Source organism: Heterodontus francisci, chromosome 34 (assembly GCF_036365525.1).
Source record: "Heterodontus francisci isolate sHetFra1 chromosome 34, sHetFra1.hap1, whole genome shotgun sequence".
Lineage (NCBI taxonomy): Eukaryota > Metazoa > Chordata > Chondrichthyes > Heterodontiformes > Heterodontidae > Heterodontus > Heterodontus francisci.
Window position 1 is genome coordinate 37,610,845 of NC_090404.1, and position 26,781 is coordinate 37,637,625.

At 44.1% G+C, this 26,781-nt stretch overlaps 1 protein-coding gene and 1 non-coding gene across 2 annotated transcripts in view; one reads left to right on the top strand and one right to left on the bottom strand.

Annotated features, from left to right (window-relative positions):
• LOC137348833 (zinc finger protein 850-like) overlaps positions 1 to 26,781 on the bottom strand; it is a gene marked incomplete at its 5' end in the record, with an annotated part of 277,096 nt that overhangs the window by 63,510 nt on the left and 186,805 nt on the right. The window lies entirely within an intron of this gene.
• trnas-uga (transfer RNA serine (anticodon UGA)) lies at positions 13,998 to 14,081 on the top strand. The gene has a single exon. It is a non-coding gene; the product is annotated as a tRNA-Ser (tRNA).

Genomic DNA, 26,781 nt, shown 5'->3' on the forward strand with positions numbered 1-26,781 from the left:
ACAGCAGGTCAAAGCTGTATGTCGCACATGAAAACAGTTACATCAATTATTCACCCATTCCCAATGCCACAGACAGTGAGACCGGGACAAGCAGCAATATTCTGAACACACACTCTCCAATCATCCACTGTCAACAGAAAACAACAAATCAATCAGAGGGTTACTGTACATCCGTGGGACACAGAACACGACAGCCCGGGCCAAACCTCCTCATACTCTGAGCACAATGAATGAGTCACAAGCAATAGTAACAAGTTTCAATATCGTTCCCATGTAAAATGTGTTCATGTTATTTAAAAGCTGAATGTTCTGAAAGTGAGCACCATGGGATTTGTGTTTTTCGTGTTTGTCTGTTAGGTTTGCAATTCAATTTGGGGTGGATATTGAAGAGAATCTCATATCAAAATGAGGACACAACGTAGGTAAACAATAAATCCCATAATAATTCCTCAGTAAAATGGATTGCAATCTTTGGAGGGAGATGTGGCGAAGAAGTGGAAGATGGGAATGATGTTATTGATGATTGAGTGGAGTGTATTGCATCCTTGGGCTTTTGCTGATCAATTTCCCTTTACATCTTGGAACACAAAAAAAGCTGAGGCACCAGGAGGAAACAAACAGTTATCTCACTTTAATGAGAGATATGGCAACGCTACCGTTGGTTGCCTAGCTACCTCAGTCAATAGAGCATGAGGTTCTTAATTTCATGGTCATGGGTTAGAGCTCCATGTTCACTGTGATTGTTTTAAACTTTGCTGCTGCTTTCAAGGGTGAACCCCAGCTCTCCATTCCTCCACGACTGTCACCCGCGCTCAATCTGTGTCTTTCTCCAGCACGCTGTTGCGAATATCACAATTCCTGATTTTGCAAGTGAAAACTGTCCTCCGAATCACTGGGCATGTGAGAGACAAGTTTGTAGATGCAGCCTAATGTACAGTGAATGATAATACTTGAAAAGTGGGAAGTTCCAGTGCAGCTTTTGTACCAAAACCAAAAAGTTCTGAGTCACAGAATGAGAATGGTCACTTCCTGGGGGACAAATAGCATCGGATCCACGTCTAAAATGATTCCAATGCCAATTATAGGATTCATTAGATTCAGAGAGAAAAACTCGGAAACTCATCCTGAACGCAATTTACATGCAGATGAGCTATGAGGAAAGATTGGATAAGGCTGAGTTTGTATTCCTTGGGACAGAGGAAGCTCAGGGGAGATGTAATGGAGATGTATAAAATTTTGAGGGACCTGTTTCTCAATAGACAGGCCAGAATGAGGTTTTCATTGCTGCAGTCACGTTTAGCACTGTCAGTAGAAGAAAAACATTCAAGACAGAAAGAGAGTCATGATAGGGGTAGAGTGGGAGAAAGAAGTCTGAAGTTGAACCAGAAAGTGAGAGTGAAGATTCATCATCACAAGTGGTTGAAGTGGCGACCAGGAAGAGTGGTGGAAGATGTGGTCCTCGCACATATTTAGTCAAGATGTTTGGTAGTGGAAAAGTTAAGTTTGTACACATAGTTCATTTATTTACCTTCAGAGGTTCACAAAAAAGAAAGAAGTTGGAAGGAATCAAATGAGTCTAATAAATCAGATAGTTTGGTTACGAGTTGAGCACCAATAGTTACTGAAACACAAATCATGCCAGAATCTTGTGCAAGAAAATGTTTGAGTTCAGATCCAAGGCAGAGTTAGAGAGACATGTCTGATGAAATGGAAATTTCAAATGTAGCTCAAGGTCAAAATCAGCCTCTGTTGAAGAAACCTCTCCTCAGACGGAGTCCAAGATGGATCAAGGTCTTTCCACAAGTTCTGGATGTTTGAGTCAGGATAGAAGGTGGCATTGAATTGGGGAGTGGCAAATGTGACACCCTTATTCAAGAAATATGTAAGGTCAGTCCTAGCAATTACATGCCAGTTGGTTTAACATCAGTGGTGGGTAAGATTTTCGAAACAATAGTCAGGGAAAATATCAATTTACATGTAGAGATGTTCAAGTTAATTAAGGATAACCAGAAGGGATTTGTAAAAGACAGATCATGCATGACTAATTTAATTGAATTTTTTGTTGAAGTAATGGAAACGTTTGATGAAGGGAGTGTGTTGAATGTTGTTTATATGGATTTTAACAAAATATTTGATAAGGTACCACAGAAAAGGCTTGTTAACAAAATTGTGACTTTTGGAACAGGAGGGTCAGTGTCCATTTGAATAAATTATTGGCTGAAGGACTGAAAACAACGAGTCAATGAAAATGGTTGTTTTTCAGACTGGAGAATGGTAGATAGTGATGTTCCCCAAGATAACAGAATTTCAAAATTTGCTGATGACAACAAACTTGGAGCTGCAGCAACCAGTGAGCATAATATGAACAGCTGACAACGGGGCATAGATAGGGTAGTGGAATGGACAGAATGGTGGCAGATAGAATTTGATACTGACAAGTGTGAAGTGATGCATTTTGACAGAGGCATTAAGGAGAGGCAATGTAGATGTAATAGCATAATTCTAAAGAATGTGCTGGAACAGAGTGACCTGGGGGTGCAGGTGCATAGATCTTTGAAGGTGGCAAGATATATTGAGAGAATAGTTAGTTAAGCATAAGGAATCTTCGGCTTTATAAATAGAAGTAGTCAGTACAATTTTGGTGAACCTCTATAAAGCTCTGGTTAGCCACAACTCTGTCCTGTTCTTGTCACCACATTTCACGAACGATATGAGGGTCCTTGAGAGGGTGCTGAGGAGATTTAACAGAAGGGTTCCAGGGATGGAGCATTTTAGTTACAAGGTTAGGTTGGCAGAGCTGGCTTGTTCTCCTTAGAACAAAAGAGATTGAGGGGAGATTTAATAGAAGTGTACCAGATTATGACAGGCTGGGATAAGTTAGACAAGGAAAAATTGTTTCCATTAACAAATGGCACAAGGAGTGGTGACCACAAATTGCCAGTTCTGTGGAAAAAAAAGATGCGGGGAGTATGAGGAAGCACTGTTTTTATATCTCAAGTGATAATGACCTGGAACTCGCTGCCCACAAGAGTGGTGGAGTCAGAAATGATCAATGCCTTCAGGAGGAATTCTGAGAAAAGTAAGCTTGCAGGGCTACGGGCATCGAGTCTGACTGCGTTGCTCTGTGCAGAGATGGCATGGACCGAGTTGTCTCCTTCGCTGCTGCAAATGACTATGAAGTTTTGCAGTGCACTCACGGCACGTGGCTCCTGTTCCTTTAATGTCACCTCATCGTTGTTTTCTTTCCCTTCTTCTGGCCAGTTCAGACGAACCTCTCTGCAGTGTGAAGCTGTTTCTCATTGCACCCCGTTGCTAAAATTAGGTGCTTCAGGTGAGGCTCGAACTCACAATCTCGGCACAGTTCATTCATTGCACTGCTGTATTAGTACCACGCGCAAACCGATTGCGCCACTGGCGACAGAACGCTGCCCATATAGTATGGGGAATTACAGGCAAGTTAGCCTAACATCAGTCGTCTGGAAAATGTTCTATTCTGTGATAAAGGAAGTATTAACAAGCAATTGGGAAATCATTGTCTGATCAAACAAAGTCAACATGTTTTTACCGAATGGAAATCTTGATTGACAGATTTATTCCAGAATTCTGAGTATGTAACTGAAAGGGCAGGAATGTGGTATAATTGGATTTTCAAAAGGCATTCGGTAAGATACCATCGAAGATTAATACACTGGATAATCGCTCATGGAATTGAAGTAATATATTAACATGCGAGGAGGACTTAGAGGTTAACAGACAGAAAGCAACGAGTAGGGATAAATGGAGCATTTTCAAGATATCAGACCGTAACTCGTGGAGTGCCTCAAGGATCAGTGCTGGGGCCACAGCTATGTCCAATACCGAGAGTGTGGTGGAAGCAGATTCGGTCCTGGGTTGAAGAGAAGATTGGTCCTTATCATCATTGATGCCAGCCTTTAGATAATTCCATTAAATCCACGTGCTATCAAGAGACGGGTGAAAGCACTGAAAATACAAAACACGATGGGCCCTGACACAATTCCAACTGTCATACTGAAGATCAGTGCTCTCGAACCAGCTGTGGCCTGAGAGAAGTTGTTTCAGTACAATTGCAAAAAGCACATCTTCCTGACAATGCGAAATTAGCCCAGCTATGTCCTGTCTACAAAAATCGGGAAAAGTCCAATCCGCCCATTAAAGAACCAAGGGGGAATAAGAAAAGTGATAGGCAGAGAAATCAAGGGCCAGAATCAAACAGGGCCACAGTGAAAAATAGTGGGAAGGAGACAAGTAATGTTAAAAAGACAAGCCTTAAGTCTTTGTGACTTCACGTGTGGATTATTAACAATCTTCTTCTTTGGCCTCCTTGTCTCCAGATACAATGGGTAAGCGCCTGGAGGTGGTCAGTGCTTTGTGGAGCAGTGCTTGGAGTGGCGATAAAGGCCAATTCGAGAGTGACAGACACTTCCACATGTGCTGCAGATAAAATTGGTTGTCAGGGCTGTTACACAGTTGGCTCTCCCCTTGCATTTCTGTCTTTTTTCCTGTCAACTGCTCAGTCTCTTCGACTCACCACGCTTTAGCCCCGCCTTTATGGCTACCCACCAGCTCTGACGATCACTGGCAACTGACTCCAACGACGTGTGATCAATGTCACAGGACTTCATGTTGCGCTTGCAGACGTCTTTAAAGCAGAGACATGGACGGCTGGTGGGTCTGGTACCAGTGACGAGCTCACTGCACAATGTGTCCTTGGGGATCTTGCCATCTTCCATGCAGCTCACATGGCCAAGCCATCTCAAGCACCACTGGGTCTGTAGGATGCATAAGTTGGGGACGTTGGCGGCCTCGAGGACTTCTGTGTTGGAGATCCGATCCAGTCACCTGATGCCAAGGATTCTCTGGAGGCAGCGAACATGGAATGAATTGAAACATCGCTCTTGGCTGAAATATGTTGTCCAGGCCTCGCTGCTGTAAAGCAAGGTACTGAGGACACAGGCTTGATACACTCGGACCTTTGTGTTCTGTGTCAGTGTGCCATTTTCCCACACTCTCTTGGCCAGTCTGGACATAGCAGTGGAAGCCTTTCCCATGCGCTTGTTGATTTGTGCATCGAGAGACAGGTTACTGGTGATAGTTGAGACTAGGTAGGTGAACCCTTGAACCACTTCCGGAGCGTGATCACCGATATTGATGGATGGAGCATTTCTGACGTCCTGTCCCATGATGTTCATTTTCTTGAGGCTGATTGTTTGGCCAAATTCGTTGTAGGCAGCCGCAAACCTGTCGATGAGACTCTGCAGACACTCTCCAGTGTGAGATGTTAATGCAGCATCGTCAGCAAAGAGGAGTTCCCTGATGAGTAATTTCCGTACTTTGGTCTTCGCTCTTAGACGGGAAAGGTTGAACAACCTGCCACCTGATCTTGTGTGGAGGAAAATTCCTTCTTCTGAAGACTTGAATGCATGTGAGAGCAGCAGGGAGAAGAAGATCCCAAACAGTGTTGGTGCGAGAACACAGTCCTGTTTCACGCCACTCAAGATAGGAAAGGGGTCTGATGAGGCACCGCTGCACTGGATTGTGCCTTTCATATTGTCATGGAATGAGGTGATGATACTTTGTAGCTTTGGTGGACATCCGATCTTTTCTAGTAATCTGAAGAGACCACGTCTGCTGACGAGGTCAAAGGCTTTGGTGAGATCAATGAAAGCAACGCAGAGGGGCATCTGTTTTTCACGGCCATTCTCCAGTAGCTGACGAAGGGAGAACAGCATGTCAATGATCAATCTCTCTGCTCGAAAGCCACATTGTGCCTCAGGGTAGACATGCACGGCCAGCTTCTGGAGTCTGTTTAAAGCGACTGGAGCGAAGACTTCCCCACTATACTGAGCAGGGTGACTCCACAGTAGTTGTTGCAGTCACCGCGGTCACCTTTGTTCTTATAGAGGGTGATGATATTGGCATCGTGCATGTCCTGTTGTACTGCTCCCTCGTCCCAGCACAGGCAAAGCAGTTTGTAGAGTGCTGAGAGTATAGCAGGCTTAGCACTCTTGATTATTTCAGGGGTAATGCTGTCCTTCCCAGGGGCATTTCCGCTGGCCAGAGAATCAATGGCATCACTGAGTTCCGATTTTGTTTGCTGTTCGTCCAGCTCATCCATGACTGGCAGAGACTGGGCTGCATTGAGGGCGGTCTGAGTGACAACATTTTCCCTGGAGTACAGTTCTAGGTAGTGCTCCACCCAGAGGTCCATTTGTTTGCGTTGTTCAGTGGTTGTGTCCCCTGATTTAGATTTGAGGGGGGCGATCTTCTAGATGGTTGGCCCAGAAGCTCTCTTAATGCCATCATACATATCTCTGATGCTTCCGGTGTCCGAGGCCAGCTGAATATGGCTGCATAGGTGTTGCCAGTAGTCATTTGAGCAGCGCCTGGCTGTTCTTAGTGCAGCATTTCTGGTTGCTATAAGTGCTACAATTGTTAGCTCGCTGGGGGCTTTCTTGGAGTTCAACAGTGCAATGCGCTTAGCAGCTATGACAGGGTCCAGCTCTTCAAAGTGAGATTGAAACCAGTCTGCATTCTGCTTCACACGTTTTCCATAGGTGATCATAGCTGACTCATAGATGGCGTCTCTGATGTGGGCCCACTTGGTCTCTGCATCCCCTGTGGGGGTGTTTTGAAGGGCTTTTTCAAGTTGAATTTAGAAATTTATGTAACAGCTGTGGATAAGAAATTCTGCTTGGAGTGATGCAGCTTCTTTGGTTTGAGTCTAACCTTGCTGCACACCAGGGAATGGTCGGTATGAGCAATAAAGTGGATGAATTAATTGCGCAATTGGATGTAAACGGGTATGATATAGTTGGGATTACGGAGACATCGCTGCAGGCTGACCAGAGATGGGAAACGAACATCCAGGGTATTTGAAATAAAAACAAGAAATGCTGGAAATACTCAGCAGGTCTGGCAGCATCTGTGGAGAGAGAAGTTAACGTTTCAGGTCAGTGACCCTTCTTCAGAACTGGCAAATATTAGAAATGTAAAAGGTCATAAGCAAGTAAAGTATGCGTGTGGCAAGAGATAACAAGGAGAAGGTGGAAATAGGACAAGGTCACAGAATTGTTGGCCAGAAGGTCATGGAGCAATGATACATAAATTATGCGTTGAAAGACAAAGCATTCGTACAGAAAGGGTGTTAACGGACTGAAAATTGAACAGCCGCAAGTACAAACATGAAAAAAATAGTGGGTAAGCAAATTGATCAAACTAATGTACGGCAGATGAAGTATAATGTGAATAAATGTGATGTTATCCACTTTGGTGGCAAAAACAGGAAGGCAGATTATTATCTAAATGCCAAAAAAACTGAGAGAGAAGAATATCCAACGAGACCTGGGTGTTCTCGTTCGCCAGTCGCTAAACGTAAGCATGCAGGTGCAACAGGTGTTTAAATAAATGCAAATGTTAAAATGGCCTTCATTGTGATAGGATTCGAGTGCAGGAGCATGAATGTCTTGCTGCAATTCTACAGGGCCTTGGTGAGGCCACACCTGGAATACTGAGCAGTTTTGGTCGCCTTATCTGAGGGAGGATGTTCTTGCTCTCGAGGGAGTGCAACGAAGGTGTACCAGACTGAATTTTGGGATGGCGAGACTGACGTATGAGAGATTGAATTGGTTAGGATTATATTCGCTGGAGTTCAGAAAAGTGAAGGGGTGGGGGCGGGGGTGGGTGGTGGGTGTGGGGTGGGGGCGGGTTGTGTGTGTGTGGGGGTGGGGAGGGGGATCTCATAGAAACCTATAAATTTCTAACAGGCATTGACAGGGTAGATGCAGGAAGGATGTTCCCGATGGTGGGGGAGTCCAGAACCAGTGGTCATAGTCTAAGGATACGGGGTAAACCATTGCTCAGTGACACTCAGTTTGGGTTCCGCCAGGGCCACTCAGCTCCTGGCCTCATTATAGCCTTGGTTCAAACATGGACAAAAGAGCTGAACTCAAGAGGTGAGGTGAGAGTGACTGCCCTTGACATCAAGGCAGCCTTTGACTGAGTATGGCATCAAGGAGCCCTGGCAAAACTGAGGTCAAGGGAAATCAGGGGGAAAGCCCTTCGCTGTCTGGAGTCATACCTGGTGCAAAGGAAGATGGTTGTGGTTGTTGGAGGTCAATCATCTGAGCTCCAGGACATCACTGCAGGAGTTCCTCAGGGTAGTGTCCTAGGCCCAACCATCTTCAACTGCTTTATCAATGGCTTTCCTTCAATCATAAGGTCAGAAGTGGGGATGTTCGCTGATGATTGCACAATGTTCAGCGCCATTCGTGACTCCTCAGATACTGAAGCAGTCCGTGTAGAAATGCAGCAAGACCTGGACAATATCCAGGCTTTGGCTGATAAGTGGCAAGTAACATTCGCGCCACACAAGTGCCAGACAATGTCCATCTCCAACAAGAGAGAATCTAACCATCTCCCCTTGACATTCAACAGCATTACCATCGCTGAATCCCCCACTATCAACATCCTAGGGGTTACCATTGACCAGAAACTGAACTGGAGTAGCCATATAAATACCATGGCTACAAGAGCAGGTCAGAGGCTAGGAATCCTGAGGCGAGTAACTCAGTTTCTGACTCCCCAAAGCCTGCCCACCATCTACAAGGCATAAGTCAGGAGTGTGATGGAATACTCTCCACTTGCCTGGATGGGTGCAGCTCCAACAACACTCAAGAAGCTCAACACCATCCAGGACAAAGCAGCCCGCTTGATTGTCACCCCATCTACAAACATTCACTCCCTCCACCACCGACGCACAGTGGCAGCAGTATGTACCACCTACAAGATGCACTGCAGCAATGCACCAAGGCTCCTTAGACAGCACCTTCCAAACCCGCGACATCTACCAACTAGAAGGACAAGGGCAGCAAATACATGGGAACACCACCACCTGCAAGTTCCCCTCCAAGTCACACACCATCCTGACTTGGAACTATATCGCCGCTCCTTCACTGTCGCTTGGTCAAAATCCTGGAACTCCCTTCCGAACAGCACTGTGGGTATACCTACACCAAATGGACTGCAGCGGTTCAGGAAGGGAGCTCACCATCACCTTCTCAAGGGCAATTAGGGATGGGCAATAAATGCTGGCCTGGCCAGCGTCGCCCACATCCCATGAATGAATTTTAAAAAATTCAGGACTGAGATGAGGAGACGTTTCTTCACCCAGAAAGTGGTGAACCTGTGGAATTCGCTCCCCCAGAAAGCAGTTGAGGTCAAAACATTGTATGTTTTCAAGCTCTTGGGCTCAAAGGGATCGATGGATGTGGGGGAAAAGCAGAAACAGATTAGTGAGTTGTATGATCAGCCATGATCATAATGAATGGCGGACCAGGCTCGAAGGGCCGAATGGCCTACTCCTGCTCCTATCTTCTATTCTTCCATTTTAAAAGGCAGATGGTTGTGTTGTTGGGCGTCAATCATCTCAGCTCCTGGACATAATTGCAGGAGTTCCTCAGAGTCTTGTCCTGGACCCAATCAACTTCAGATTCTTCATCAATGACCGTCCCTCCATCACGAGGTCAGACGTGGGGATGCTCGCTGATGATTGCAGTATGGTTGGTACCATTCTAGACTCCTCAGACACTGAAGCAGTCCATATGCATATGCAGCAAGGCCTGGACTACAGTCAAGCTTGGACTGATAAACGGCAAGTTACAGTCACACCTCACAATTGCTGGACAATTTTCATCCCCGACAAGAGAAATTCTAAACATCTCCCCTTGAAGGCATTATCATCGCTGAATCCTCCACCATCAACATCCTGGGGATTAGCCTTGCCCAGAAACCAGGAACAGCGATAAACATACTGTGGCTGCAAGAGTGGGTCCGGGGCTGGAAATTCTGCAACTCATCTTCTAACTCCCCAAAACCTGTCCACCATCTAGAAGGCAGAAGTCAGGGTGTGATGGAAAGCTCTCCACTTGCCTGCATGATTTCAGCCCCAAACACACTCTGAAGGTTCAACAGCATCTAAGACGAACCAACCTGCTTCATCATCACCCTATCCACCACATTAAACATTCACTTGCTCCACTATGGTGCACAGTGGCAGCAGTACGTACCATATACATGATGTACCGCAGCAACTCACCAATGCTCCTTTCACAACTGCTTGCAAACCTGCAACCAGTATCACCTCGAAGGACAAGAGCAGTAGATGCATGGGAACACCGCCACCTGCATGCCTCCCTCCAAGTCACACAGCATCCTGACCTAGAACTATATTGCAGGGTCAAAATGCCGGAATTCCCTCCCTAACATCACTGTCTGAGTGCCTCCCCATATAGACTTCAGCGGTTCAAGAAGGCAGCTCACCATCACCTTCCCAAGCACAATTACTGATGGGCAGTTATTGCTGGCATTGCCAGGGACTCTCATATCCCAATAAGGAAGAAGAAAAATAATGGGTAATTATCTGAAGAGAAACATTTGCAGAGCTATGTTGAAAATGCAGATGTGTTGGACCAGCTGAGTTGCTCTTGCAGAGAGCCAGGATGCACAAGAAAGGCCCTATGATCTCCTTCTGTACGATAACAATTTTGTTATTCTGTTCTATTCTGTTGTAAAAAGAGAAATTTGGCTTCAACTGCACAATATGCTGGTTAGACCATACCTGGAATACTGTGTATAGTTTTGGTCACAGCACATTATAAAGGATACACATTGGCCTTGGAAACAGGGCAGTGAAATTTCACCAGAATGCAGCCAAGGCTCTAATGGTTAAATTATGCGATGTGATTAATTAAAATAGGCTTGCATTCCATAGACTTTGGGTGGTTAATGGGTGATTTGATTGAGTATTTTAGGATCAGGAAATGAATGAGGAGGGTAAATAGAGAGAAACGTCTTTTTCACTTGATCATTGTGGACAGGAAGCTAACTAGAAAAATTGTACTCAATTTTAAATGGTGAGGGAGCATTCCTTTTCTCCCAGTGTGCACATTCTGTCATGAATCGACCTGTTGAAAGGCACTGAGAGGGTTTCAGAGCACAGCTACTGAAACATCTGCAGATGGTGAATATCCAGACTCCTTTTGAATGAGTCGAGTTTTTCTGCCCCAACTACCCATTTAGATAGTGAGTTCCAGACCCTCACCACCCTCTGGGTGAAAAGACTTCTCCTCATCTCCCATCTCCCTTCTAACTTTTCTACCAATCACTTTAAATCTATGCCCCTCGTCTCTGATCTCTCTTCCAAAGTAAATAGGCCAGTCACCTCCACTCTATCCAGGCCCCTCAACATCTTGTACATTTCAATCAGATCTCCCGTCAGCCATCTCTGTTCCAAGAACAACCCGAAAATAAATTAACAACTCCATTTCCCATAAGATTTTCAAAGCTGGAGACTGGATTTTCCTTTTCGTACCATTCAATTTTTCGCACTCCCAAGTGCAAATACTTTCCAAAACCGCCTCGCTGTCCTTCGCCTTTCATCATGCCCAGGGATGAGGAAATTCAGTTATGTGGAGATTCTGGACACGTGGCGGCCAAATACAAAGCAGCTGTAAGCTGGAAGGCCACCAGACAAAGGACTGGAAGTAGAGTAAGTGCTGCAACATGTGTGATGAGGACACCTGGACAGGACCTACCCAAAACGCAGCCTCAGTTACACACAGGCAGAAATAATCAAGGAGAAACAGGAGGAAGGAACAGCAAACATGTCTGCTGCAAAGTTCCAAAATGTGAACCACATTGACTCACACAGAGTGAACAGTCATATACACCAAAAGTGACGAAAGCCTAAAGAGAGACAGCCAGGACAAAACAGTGCCACTAATTTGGCTGAGTTCTGTTTCATTTCTGACTTCTTAAAATTTATTTCATGGGATATGGGCATCGCTGGCAAGACTAGCATTTATTGCCCATCCCTAATTTCCCTTGAGAAGGTGGTGGTGAGCTGCCTTCTTGAACCACTGCAGTCCATGTGGTGTCGGTGCACGGACAGTGCTGTTAGGGAGGGAGTTCCAGGATTTTGATCCAATATCAGTAAAGGAACGGTGATATATTTCCAAGTCAGGATGGTGTGTGGCCTGGAGTGGAACTTGCAGATAGTGATGTTCCCACTCATCTGCTGTCCTTGCCCTTCCAGGTGGCAGAGGTCACGCGTTTGCAAAGTGCTGTCGAATTGCAAAGTGCTGTTGAAGGAGTTGTGGTGAGTTGCTGCAGTGTATCTTGTAGATGATACACACTGCTGCTATTGTGCTTTGGTGGCAAAGGGAGTGAATGTTTGTGGTGGTGGATGGGCTGCCAATCAAGTGGGCTGATATGTCCCGGATGGAGTTGAGCTTCCTGAATGCAGCTCCAATATCATTCAAGTAAGTGGAGAGTATTCCATCGCACTCCTGACTTGTGTCTTGTAGATGGCGGACAGGCTTTGGGGTGTCAGGTGTTGGGTTAATCGCTGCAGAATTCCCAGCCTCGGACCCGCTGTTGTAGACACAGTATGTATGTGGCTAATTCAGTTCTGTTTCTGGTCAATGGCATCCCCCAAAGTTGTTGATAGTCGGGGTTTCAGCGATCATAATTCCATTGAACTGGGGTTTCATTCCCAAAGCGGTTATAATTTGTGTTATATCGGTGACCAATGGTGTACCACAGGGATCGGTGCTGGGACACTTGCTGTTTCTTATATCAGCAGAAAAGCTGCTCAGGTGGAAAGTTCAAAATAAAAGCATCACATGTTAGAAATATTCAGCAGATCAGGCAGCTTATGTCGAGAAATCCTCTTCACAGCAACTCCAAATCCAGACAGAGCTTGCTTTATGTCTTAAACCGGCTGCTGCACCAACTAATGGAATGCAACAAATAACCAATCCTTACTTCTTGAAAATGAATTTCTTCTTGATGGAGAAAAAAAACTACTGTCTCCTTTTACAGTATTTCACTTACACATGCCTGTGCTTCACGTTCCAACATTCAAACCCGCCCCTTCTCTCAGATTATTCCTTCCACTATTAACACTCACTTGCTTCCATTTCATTTCACTGCGGCTTAGCTGACTGTAACATTCACTTTCACGGTCTTAAAGCCGTTAACATCGCTCGGTTACCACCGCTGTTTCGAGGTTACAAACGTTCCATTCACACCAATGTTCATTTGGACCTTGAACTGAGTCTATACACTTAGGTCCGACCGCTCGGCAGACACATGCTGCAAAAGCAGGGCTGGCCTTTGGAAGGTCAGCGGTGGGTTGTTGACAATATTTCTTTGGGGAATCTTCTTTGCCAAGGGATGTGAATTGATGAACTGGGTTTTGTTTTCATGGCAGATGATGTTTTTCTCATGAAATTTGTTCTGTGATGAATTAATGGAGAAAGAAACTGGAACACACTCCCTGAAGGGGTGGTAGCGGCAGGAACACTCACAACATTTAATAAGTATTTAGATGAGCACTTGAAACGCCATAGCATACAAGGCTGCGGGCCAAGTGCTCGAAATGGGATTAGAATAGATGGGTGCTTGATAGCTGGCACAGATACGATGGTACGAAGGGCCTATTCCTGTGCTGTATAGCTGTATAACTCTAAAGTTGATGAGGGTAGCGGTAATGTGATTGATGTTGTGGAGATGGACTTTAAAAAGCATTTGGTGAAATACCACATAATCAACTTGTTAGAAAAATTAAAGTGATGGAATTAAAGGACCAGTGGCAGCGCGGATACATAATTTTCTGAGGTCCATAAAACAGAGAATAGCGAGAAGAGAAGAGGACTGATTTCCAGGGTGATGGGGAAAAGCTGGATGTGGGATTAAACTGACTGATTTTTCAAAGAGCCGGTGCAGGCTCAGCGGGTCGAGAGGATTCCTTCTGTGTTGTAAACTACACTGATTCCATCATGTTAATTTTAACATACACTGGGAGATGCAACTCAACTCAAGGCTCAAAGACAATGATTCCCCAGAATATGTCTAATTTCAGCAATTGTCTAATGCATTGTACCAATGATTTAATTAGAAGAGCAAGCAGCATCTGAGCTGTGATGGCCGAGTGGTTAAGGCGTTGGACTTGAAATCCAATGGGGAATTTCCCTGCGCAGGTTCAAACCCTGCTCGCAGCGGCTTTGCGTCATTTTTCTTGAGTTGACTACTCACTTTGCTGGTTGGAAATGTTCAAATGTCTCAATATCAATCAGAGATCGTGGATTTGTCATAAACTGAACAAAAGGCAAAAAATGTGTGAGAAATAAACAAACAAATCAGCAGAAATGGGAAAAGCAGTTAATATTGAAAAGCGTGGGTGAGCTTCACTGGTGTTCGAGTGGCGTGGGCTCAATGCATTCACTCTCGCGTTCTGGGTTCGATTCCTGGTCAGAAAGTAATCAGTTTTTTTACTGTGATGACAACTCTCACAAACGTGACTGACATTAAAAAGAAACAGCAAATGGTTCGCAACTCTGCCGGTCATAGAGTTATATAGCAGAAAAACACGCCCTTCGGCCAATTGTGTCTGTGCCGGTCATGAAGAACCTAACTATTCTCATCCCATTTTTCAGCACTTGGTCCGTAGCCTTGTATTCTCTGCCGTTTCAAGTGCTCATCGAAATACTTGGTAAATGTTGTGAGGGTTCCTGCCTCTACCAACCCTTTTCAGGCAGTGTGGTCCAAATTCCAAACACCCTCTGAGTGAACTTTTTCCCTCAAATCCACTCTAAACCTCCTGCCCCCTACCTTCAATCTATGCCCCCTGGTTATTGACACGTCCGCTTAGGAAAAAGTTTCTTCCTGTCGAACCTATCAATGCCCCTCATAATTTTGTATACCTCAATCGTGTCCCCCCTCAGCCTTCTCTACTCTCAGGAAAATAACTCGAGCCATTTCAGTCTCTCTTCATAACTGAAATGCTCCAGGTCAGAAAACATCATCGTGAATCTCCTCTGCACCCTCTCCAGGGCAATCACATCCTTCCTATAGTGTGCTGCCCAGAGTACTGTGCACAGTACACCAGCTGTGGCCTAACTAGCATTTTGTACAGTTCCATCATAACCTCCCTGCTCTTATATTCTGTGCCTCGGCTAATAAAGGCAATTATCCCATATGCCTGCCTAACCACCTCATCTGCCAGTGCTGCTGCTTTCAGTGGTCTATAGACAAGTACACCAAGGTCCCCCAGACATTCTGTACTTCCTAGGGTCCTACCATCCATTGTATATTCCCTTGCCTTGTTAGGCCTCCAAAATGCATCACCTCACACTTCTCAGGATTAAATTCCATTTGCCACTGCTCCACCCATCTTACCAGCCCCTCTATATCGTCCTGTAATCTAAGGCTTTCCTCCTCACTATTTACGACACCACCAATTTTCGTGTCATCTGCGAATTTACTGATCATACCTCCTATATTCACGTCTAAATCATTCATGTACACTACAAACAGCAAGGGTCCCAGCAGTGATCCCTGCGCTACACCACTTGTCACAGGCTTCCACTCACAAAAACAACCCTCGACGACCACCCTCTGCCTCCTGCCACTAAGCCAATTTTTGATCCACTTTGCCAAAGTTCCCTGGATCCCATGGGCCCTTACCTTCTTAACCAATCTCCCATGCGGGACTTTATCAAAAGACTTACTAAAGTCCATTTGACTACATCAACTGGTTTACCCTCATCTACACATCTAGTCACCACCTCAAAGAATTCAATCAAGTTAGTTAGACACGATCCCTCCCTGACAAAGACATGTTAACTATCCCTAATTAATCCCTGCCTCTCCAAGTGGAGATTAATCCTGTCCCTCAGAATTTCTTCCAATAGTTGCACAACCACTGATGTTAGATTCACCGGTCTGTCATTGCCTGGTTTATCCCTGGAATCTATCTTGAAGAAAGGTACCATATTCGCTGTCCTCCAATCCTCTGGTATGTCTCCTGTGGCCAGATAGGATCTGAAAATTTGTGTCAAAGCCCCTGTGATCACCTCCCTTGCCTCACATCATAGCCTGGGATACATCGCACCTGGGCCTGGGGATTTAGCAAATTTTAAGCCCGCTAAAACAGGTAATGATTCCTCCCTATCAATGTTAATGTGTTCAAGTATATCACAATCACCCTCCCTGATGTCTACACCCACATCGTCCTTCTCCATAGTGAACACAGATGAAAAGTAATTTTTAAAACCTCACCTATAACCTCCGGCTCCACACACAGATTGCCACTTTGGCCCCTAATGGACCCCTGTTTCGCCTGTAGATTCTATACCCTGGAATATTGAGCTGCCAGTCCTGCCCCTCCATCAATCATGTCTCTGTGATATCAATAATATATTAATCCAATGTGATAATCTTCGCCCTCAATTAATCTGCCTTACTGGTAAGATTCCTTTCATTAAAATAGATGCAATCCAGCCTTGCATTTTTCACTTGTGCCTTAACAATATTTGCTCTGCCTTTCACACTGACTCAATTTCTCTTTTATATTTGGCTGTGCATCATCCCCGACTGTACCTCCACTTTGTATCCCATCCCCCTGCCAAAATATGTTCGCACCCAGCAACCCCACCCACACCGCCCCAGCACCCCCCGCCCCCCCCCCCCCCACCCCAGCCCCGGACCCCCAACAGCACTAGCAAACCTCTCAGCAAGATTTTGGTCCCGTTCCAGTTCAGGTGCAAACCACGCAACTTGCACACCAGTAACATACCCAGTGATCGCTCCTGCACCATCTCCTCAGCCACGCATTCATCTGCTCTTTCCTCCTATTCCTATACTCACTCACACGTGGCACCAGGAGTAATCCGGAGAATACACCGTTTGAGATCCTGTTTTTCAATCTTCTACCTAGCTCCCTAAATTCTTGTTGCAGTGCCTCATCCCTCTTTCTGCCAATGTCGGTGTGTACCACGAACTCTGAATGTTCACCCTCCCCCTTCAGAATGTCCTGCAGCTGCTCCATGACATACTTGACCAGAGAACCAGGGAGGCAACATACCATCCTGGAGACCGTTTCCCACCACAGAAACGCCTATCTGTACACGTCACGATAGAATCCCCTATCACTATAGCTCTTCCACTCTTTTTCCTGCCCTGCTTTGCAGCTGAGCCACCTGCGGTATCTGTGGAGAGAGCGAAACACAATTAAAGGTCCAGGTCGGTGATTGTGCAGCAGAGCTGAAGAAGTCAGAGATGTAACTGGTCACTAACAGTTATAGAGACAGAGCTTGGGATGGAAAGGGGAACATGTTAGAACACAGAGTGATGAACTGATGAAAGTGAGGAAAAGGCCAGGAAAATATGGGTGGCAGGCAATGGGGCAGATATTTCTGCCTGCTGCTCAATCTGCACAAATATCATTCCTGATCAACCAATCACAACTGCTCTGTCAACGAATCATGCTGGACCGAATGGCCTCCTTCTGTACTGTACGCTTCTGCTATTGTATGTTCATTAACAGCACTGCTGCTGCCTTCACAGTCATTCTACCAACTTACAACCAATTAGAGCCAAATACACATTGAAAACCAGTGAGAAATTATGCAGAGTTTGAAATATAAGCAAGTGGTAAAAGATTGGAAGGAGAGTGTGACTGGGGATAATTGCTAATGGGAACAACTCTTACACATTCCAGTATTCAGTATCTGGAAGAAGCAGGAAGATGAGATCACAGTGCTTATTTATCCCATTATCTGCAACACCCATTGTTTCCCAATGTCCTCCATCTTTCATTCCCATTCCTGGCTTTCCAGGGAAATCTGGGTTTCATGAATTCGATGTGTTCACATCAGGCATCTAACTCACCTGGGAGCTGGGGGAACAGAGAGAGCTGGAGAAAAAGCAATGATAGAAGCCGAAGGAGATCCCACATGAAACTGGCAGAATTTGATGTGTGTCAGTTGTTTCTATTGATGTATGATGGCAGTGTGCTGCTTTGTACATTGATGAGGTCGGTTCATCTTGGAAATTGAAAATTGTACATCTGCAGCTTTGTGCTCATGTCAACACATTCGGTGCTGTCATTGCCTGAACAAGGCTTTTGTGTTTCAGGTAAACATTTGATTGTTTTAATGAAAAACTAATCTGTGGTGAAAATGGCCTGAAGTGAAGAAATAGCAAATGTAGCGTGGAGCAGCTCACTTGTAGTGAATTCTGGCAGATTCCCTGGTGGTCTTGTGGAATTCAATGCTTTCGACATCGCAGACATGGTTATATTCCTAGTCAAGGAATGAAACACGGTCAGGGAATGAAATTTTCTTGCTGCTGTATGAAATGACACAAAAATACATTCCTTGCTGAATAAAAACGTAATAAAGCTCATTAGGAATAATATTTGTTCTTCTGTTCTCTTTGTTCTTTTGTTCTCTTTTGCACCACCTCACTTTATTTGCTTAAAATCTATTACATTGCTAACCTTTGCCAGTTCTAGTGAAATGTCGCTGACCTTAAACGTTAACTCTGCCGCACTCTCCACAGATGCGGTCAGACGTGCTGAATATTTCCAGCACATTTTGTTTTTATTTCAGATTTCCAGCATCTGCAATATTTTGCTTTTATATTAGGGTTGTTGCGACAGGCGTACTTCTTTTATTCTTCATCAATTTTAACAAGTTCCAACATGGCAGACTGGCAGATATGAAGCAGTGTCACTGAGCAGCACGAACAGAAATCAGTATTAGATTAAAATCACAATTATCTATCACTGTGTACTGTGAGGGCACTTCATGATGAAACGGTCACTGCTTCAGAAAATTCTTAAACAGAACATTCCCTCTTGCATTTTTATCTCTGCTAACATTCGCCATTATATTTTGAGATGAAGCTGCACCATGAAACATTCCGATGTCTTGAAAATGTGCAACCTCCCCATGTAGAAATTGACTCCACACTCCCCATGTGATAGGTAAGGATACTCACCACTGAACTAAAAAGGAAGGAACACAACTCATAGTTGTGTATCCGCGACAGAAGCATCAGTCCAAGAATCGCACTGTTAGCAGACCTGGGTTCATCCACCAGCCCCGAGGGAGGATTTTTATTCCAGACAGACACCGATGAGAGGGAAACAAAGAGAAAAAGAGAGAAAAGGAGAAAGAGAATGGCAGAGTGTGGAGTAGATGCTGAAAGGAACAGATTCACTCCACAATTCCATATTTTACTTCACTGAGACTGACAGACAGAAAGTAAGAAAAGAAAAGAAACCAGCACCTTTCACGTCCCCAGGATCTCACAAAGCACTTTCCAGTCAAGGAAGTACTTTTAAAGTGTGGTTACTGCAGTCATTTAATGGCAGAGAGAGAGAGAGAGAGAGTTGGACAAAAATGCTGATCCATCAGATGTCAAAATATGATCTTAAGAATTGCATCTCAATATAGAATCTTTCTTTCCAGGTCTATAAAAATCTTGCTGTTTGTTTGATTCCGGATCAGCAAATGTAAACCTGAAGCTCAGTGACTAAATTTCGCCTCTAATACCTGATGAAACAGGGACAAAGCATCGCAAATTCTATCAGGTCACCTTCCAGCCTTCTCTATTTTCGAGGTTTTCCTGTTGGTTTTCAGCCCTCCGTTCTGGTATAAGTTGTCAATGAACGTTTATTTTCCTGTTCCCTGTGAGAGCTGGCAGCGGTGGAAACAATTCCTAATGTCCGAGGGATTTCACTTTGTTTTTTTTAAATTTATTAATTCATTCTCTCGATGTATTCATTACCTAACCACTCGACTATAACGACTCGGTCTATATCTGTTTAAATGTTGCTCAGTTAAAATTTAAATCATCCTCTGCTTTTTAATACACCGGCAGTTAGTCGCTGAACAGTCTCCACTCAAGAAAATGCAGAAAGAGACAATCTCGTCTTTTATTATTTTTACCCTGCTACTTTCCACTGCAACATTTTAAAATGATGCTACACAACTAAAATAAATCAAGTTTGTGAAGGTAAAATTCCAGTCACCTCCTCAGGGAATTGAACCACATTGACACACATAGAGCAAAACACACAGATATGTACACCGAGAGTGAGGGAGGCCGAAAGAGAGACAGACAGCCGGAAAGAAAGAGTATCTCCAATTTGGCAGATTTTTGTTCCATTTCTAAAGGTACATTTTGAAATGCAAATGAGAAAATCCTGGAGGGATTGAAAGGTGCAGGATTTTATTACCTGTAACTGATGATTGGCTCTGCAGGGACCTGGTTAAACTTTGAAATAATCAGAAAGGTAGGCAGCAGGACCCGAGCACTCACACACAATTCACAACAGATTGTTAAGTTTATCATCTTAACCACTCGGCGACAACTGCATGCAATAAAGTATTATACCTGGTAAATGGAGTTCGGTCATAAAAGCAACAGCAAAGTTAAAAATAAACGTGCCCAACTTGGGATGAAACTGAGCACAAAACCAAAAATACAGTTGTTGCTGGAAATCTAAAATAAGAGCAGAAAGTGATGGAAATACTCAGCAGGTTCGCCAGCATCTGTGGAGTGAGAAACAGAGTTAATGTTTCAGGTCAGTGATCTTTCAGCAGATCTCGATGTCACCTTTTCTTCTGCCAATCTTCTTCAATCTGTACTCTCTGGTTTTTCAATCCTTCAGCCAAGAGAAACAGTTCCTCTTTAATTCTTCTATCTAAACCCTTCATTTAAACATTTTCATCAATTCTCCTCTCTCCTCTGCTCGAAAATGAACAACCCCAGCTTCTCCAGTCTATCCACGGATCTGGAATTTCACATTCCTGAATTATATTTTCCTGAAGACTGATGACGTCAAAAGCCAAAACATTTGATGTTTTCAACACGGCTGCTGAAATAGCCAGAATGTCATGAGCTTGGAATCATTTATAGATCATTTAAAGATGAATTTGAAAAAAATCACCTCGTGCTAATTTAAAATAACAGTTTAACATTCTGGTTATGCTCCCCATGTTGATTGCAGTGCAGTATTTCTATAACGTTAGAGTTATCATCCGTCTTGTATTTGGAAACGGTCCCCAGTTCAAAACCACATTGAAACCTTATCAAAACACATTCCATGCAATACTAGGAAAAGTTGAGTGATACACATTCGTCAATACATGTTATCAAATTGCATTAAGTCACAGACCTGTTACATTTGCTTTTCCTCTGTACAGTTCTGTACACTCAAGCTGTCCACAGCGTCTTTCACTCACTTTCGTTTCCACCACTGACAGTGCAGAAAGTCATCCTCAAAGTGGAACATTACTGTTGATTTCTGTTCAAATTTGTGGGAGATTATGAAAGGATTATTCTGTGTTGCCTCGGTTAATAACAGCAAGTCTAAGCTGCATGTCACACATGGAAACAAATACATCAATTATTCACTCTTTCCCAGCTCCACAGTGAGTGAGACCGGGACAAGCAGCAATATTCCACCTCCACACTCTCCAATCACCCACTGCCAACACAAAACAACAAATCAATCAGAGGATTACTGTACATCCATGGGACACAGGACACTACAGTCTGGGCCAAACCTCCCCATACTCTGAGCACAGACTCAGGAGTGACTGAGTCACAAACAAAAGTAACAACTTTCGAAATCGCTTCCCTGTAAAATGTGTTCATGTTATTTAAAAGCTGACTGTTCTGCATCTGAAAATGAGCACCATGGAATTTGTGCTTTTCGTGTTTGTCTGTTAGGTTTGCAATTCAATTTCTGGTGGATACTGAAGAGAATCTCATATCAAAATGATGACACAAAGTAGGTAAATAATAAACCCCAAAACAATTCCTCAATAAAATGGATCGCAATCTTTGGAAGGAGGTGCAGCTAAGAAGTGGAAGATGGGAATGATGTTATTGATGATTGAGTGGAATGTGTTGCATCCTTGAGCTTTTATTGATCAATTTCCTTTTACATCTCGGAACACAGAAAAATGACAACGCCACCGTGGGTTGCCTAGTTACCTTAGTCAGTGGAGCATGAGACTCTTAATCTCCTGCTCATGGGTTAGACCCCCGTGTTCAGTGTGATTGTTTTAAACTTTGTTGCTGCTTTCACGAGCAAACCCCAGCTCTCCATTCCTCCACCACTGTCACCCGTGCTCAAACAGCGTCTTTCTGCAGCACGCTGTTGTGAATATCACACTTCCTGGTTTACAAGTGAAAAATGTCCTCTGAATCACTGGTCATGTTAGAGACAAGTTTGTAGATGAAGCCTAATGTACAGTGAATGATAATACTTTAAAAGTGGGAAGTTCCAGTGCAGCCTTAGTACGAAAAGAAACTGTTCAGAGTAACAGAATGACAATGGTCACTTTCTGGGGGACAAATAGCATCGGATCCACGTCGAAAAGGATTCCAATGACAATGATCAGTTTCATCAGATTCAGGGAGAAAAACTGGGAAACTCATCCTGAACCTCATTTACATGCAGATGAGCTATGAGGAAAGATGGTATAAGGTTGGATTTGTTTTCCTTGAAACAGAGGAAGCTAAGGGGAGATTTAATGGAGGTGCAGAAAATTATGAGGGACCTGGATAGAGTGGGTAGTGAGGACCTGTTTCCATGATCAGAGAGATCAATAACCAGGGGGCATGGATTTAGAAAGAAATAAAGCCTTGCATTTATATAGAGCCTTTCACGACCACTTCTGTCACTGCTTTTTCTCCAGCTCCCTCTGCTCCTCCAGAGAAGAAAGTGGAGCTGCCAGAAACTAATGTTGTTCAGCAGATGTAGTGCAAAAATATACCTAACAGGCCGATGACAACAGCAAATCTTTTGATGAGCTGAGCTGCAGTGAAGGGTTGGCACCATTAAAAATGTCATTCAGCAGGTCTGGTTCCAAATCTGCTGATAGAAATGACAAGAAAACTTCTCTCTGAATTTCCTCAGTGTCATAATGTCAGAAGGCAAAGATACAAGACAGGAAAGTGTATTTGGCTGCAATGGTTGCAAGATGGCAGAATGACTGTGAAAGGCAGTCGCAGTAGTGTTGAGAAAAATACAATTATAAAAATGTACTGCACAGAAAGAGGCCATTCGGCCCGGCGTGCTTATTTGCCCGAGTAATTCCGATTGGTTGATAAGGAGCAATATTTCTGCAAGTTTGAACAGAAGGCAGAAAAACCTATCCCATTATCACCCACATTTTGCCTTGCACCAGCATCTCTTCAGTCAGTATATCACTCCGTATTGCAACTTTTCACAGCCCTTTGCTTGTTTTCTATTACTCCCCTAGCTCTGTCGCTGTTCTTTTTCCAGCCTGTTACATCTCTGACATCTCCAGCTCTGATGAATGATCATCAACTTGGAAGATTAACTTGTTTCTCACTCCTTAGATGTAACAAGAGCTGTTGAGTGATTTCTCTGCCCATTGCACGAGTCATCTCCCAATCTATATTAGGATACATTAAATCCCCCATTATTGCTATTCTATAATTCTTGCACCTCTCTGTATATTTGTTCCTCGATAGCTTTCCGACTAGCTGGTGGTCTCTGGAATTCACCCAGCAATCGAAATGTGACTCGATTGTTTTTTTTAGCTCCAACCAAATACATTCTTTCCTTAATATAAAAGCAAAATACTGCAGATGCTGGAAATCTGAAATAAAATCAAGAAATGCTGGAATCACTCAGCAGGTCTGACAGCATCTGTGAAAAGAGAAGCAGAGTTAACGTTTCGGGTCAGTGACCCTTCTTCGGAACCCATTCTTTCCTTGTCCCCTCTAGGACATCCTCAGTCTCCAGCACTGTAACGTTCTCCTTAATTAATACTTCTACCCTTCCTCCTTTCTTTCCGTAGCTATCTTTTCTGCACTCCTTGTAGCCAAGTACATTTGGGACCCAGTTCTGTCCATTTTGAGTCAGGTTTCCGTGATCACGACATCATATTTCCACTTGGGCCTCTGAAACTTGGAACTCACCAACCTTATTTACCACACTCCATGCATTTACATGCTGACACAGTAAACCTAATTTAGATCTTATGGCAGTTGGTGCTTTTCTCACGAAGTGTGTTCTTTGTTGAAGTAATGGAGAAAGTTGATGAGGGCAGCGGTAGTCTGGTTGTTATTGTGTATATGGACTTCAAAAAGACACCTGGTGAAATACCACATAATCGACTTCCAGGAAAAACTAACCTGGATGGAATTAAAGGACCAGTGACAGCGTGGATACAAAATTTTCTTGCATACACCTATATTTTCCATGTTTGGACCAAGGTGGTTTTGAGGCCTGAAATTGAGTGCCCCTGGTGGAACCCAAACTGAGTATCGGTCAGCAAGTTGTTACTGAGCAAATGCACTTCATAGCACTGTCAACGACACCTTCCATCACTTTGCTGATGATTGAGAGTAGACAATTGGCCGGATTGGATTTCTCCCGATTTTTGTGGACAGGGCATACTTGGGCGATTTTCCAAATTTTCTGTATTGGAGCTGCACTGGAACAGCTTGTCTAAGGACATGGCTTGTTACAGAGCACATGTCTTCCGTATGACTGCTGGGATTTTGTCAGGGCCCACAGACGTTTCTGAATCCAGTGCCTTCGCCCATCTCTTGCTATCACGTGGATTTAATTGAATTGTCTAAAGACTGGCATCTATGATGGTGAGGAACAATTCTCTCTTCAACCCATGACCAATTCACAACTCATTGCAAACTCGCAACCAGTATCACCTGGAAGACGAAAGCAGTAGGTGCATGGGAACAGCACCACCTGCATGCCTCCCTCCAAGTCACTCAACATCCTGACTTGGAACTATATTGCTGAGTCTAAATCCTGGAACTCCCTCCCTAACAGCACTTTGCATGTACCTCACCATATGGACTTCAGTGGTTCAAGAAGGCAGCTCACCACCACCTTCCCAAGTGCAATTAGGGATGGGAAGTATATTCCGGCATTGCCAGGAACCTTCATATCTCAAGAACGAATAAGAAAAAAAATGGATAATTATCTGAGGAAAAAATAAATGTGCAGAGCTGTATGCAAAAGGTGGGTGTGTTGAACCAGCTGAGTTGCTCTTGCAGAGAGCCTGCATTAATATAAAGGGCAGAAACACCTCCTTCTGTGCTGTAACAATGTTATGATTAAATTCTATACTGTTATATAAAGGAGACGTTTTGCTCCAACTACACAATATTTTGGTTAGACCACACCTGGAGTACTGTGCATAGTTTTGGTCTCAGCCCTTTATAAAACATACACATTGGCCTTGGAAACAGGGCAGTGAAAATTCGCCAGAATGCAGCCAAGGCTCTCATGGTTAAATTATGAGGTGTGATTCATTCATGCAGGCCTGCATTCCTTGGAATATCGGAGTGTAATGGGTGATTTGATTGAGTATTTTAGGATTTGGAAATGAATTAGAATATAGAACATAGAACATAGAACATAGAACAGTAAAGCACAGTACAGGCCCTTCGGCCCACGATGTTGTGCCGAACCTTAAACCTACACAAGATCTAATTAACTACCTACCATTTATTCTACTATCATCCATGTACCTATCCAAGAGTCGCTGAAATGCCCCAAATGTATCTGCTTCCACTACCACCGCTGGCAGCGCATTCCACGCATCCACCACTCTCTGTGCAAAGAACCTACCTCTGACATCTCCCCAAAACCTTCCTCCAATCACCCTAAAATTATGCCCCCTGGTGATAGCCCTTTCCACCTTGGGAAAAAGTCTCTGACTATCCACTCTATCTATGCCTCTCATCATATTGTACCCCTCTATCAAGTCACCTATCATCCTTCTTCGTTCCAATGAGAAAAGCCCTAGCTCCCTCAATCTTTCTTCAAATTAGTCGGGGACATAGAGAGAAACTTCTTTTTTCCCTTGTTGCTTTAAATGTGGTGCGTTGTGTTCTCATCTTGAATCGTAGAATAACGGAATTATGGAAAGTTTAAGGTACGGAAAGAAGCCACTTGGCCAATTGCGTCTGTGTGGTCAAAAATTGATCCACCCCTTCTAACCCACCTTCCAGCATTTGGTTAGTAGCCCTGAAGATTATGACACTTGAGATGCATATCAAGACTCCTCTTAAATGAGTCGAGGGTTTCTACCTCAACTACCCTTTCAGACAGTGAGTTCCAAACCCCCACCACCCTCTGGATGAAAAGATTGTTCCTCATCTCCCCTCTAGTTTTTCTACCAATCACTTTAAATCTATGCCCCGAGTCACTGTCCTCTCTGTGAAAGTAAATAGGCCATTCACCTCCACTCTACTCAGGCCCCTCAACATTTTGTACATTTCAATCAGATCTCCCCTCAGCCATCTCTGTTCCAAGAACAACCTCAAAATAAAGTAACAGCCCCATTTTCCAAAGCATTTCTAAAGATTCACAAAGCTGGAGACTAGATTTTCCTTTTGGTACCTTTCGATTTTACACACTCCCAAGTGCAAATACTTTCCAAAACAGCTTCGCTGTCCTTCACCTTGCATCATGTCCAGGGATGAGGAAATTCAGTGATGTGGAGATTCTGGACACGTGGCGGCCAAATACAAAGTAGCTGCAAGCAGGAAGGCCACCAGACAAAGGACTGGAAGTAGAGTAAGTGCTGCAACCTGTGTGATGAGGACACCTGGACAAGACCTACCCACAAACGGAGCCTGAGTTACACACAGGCAGAAGTAATCAAGGAGGAACAGGAGGAAGGAACAGCAAACATGTCTGCTGCAAATTTCCAAAATGTGAACCACATTGACTCATACAGAGTGAACAGTCATATACACCGAGAGTGTCTGAAGCCTAAAGAGAGACAGCCAGGACAAACCAGTGCCACTAATTTGGCTGATTTCTGATAATTTCCCAACGTCTTAAAATTCATTTCGTGGGTTGTGGGCATCGCTGGCAAGACCAGCATTTAT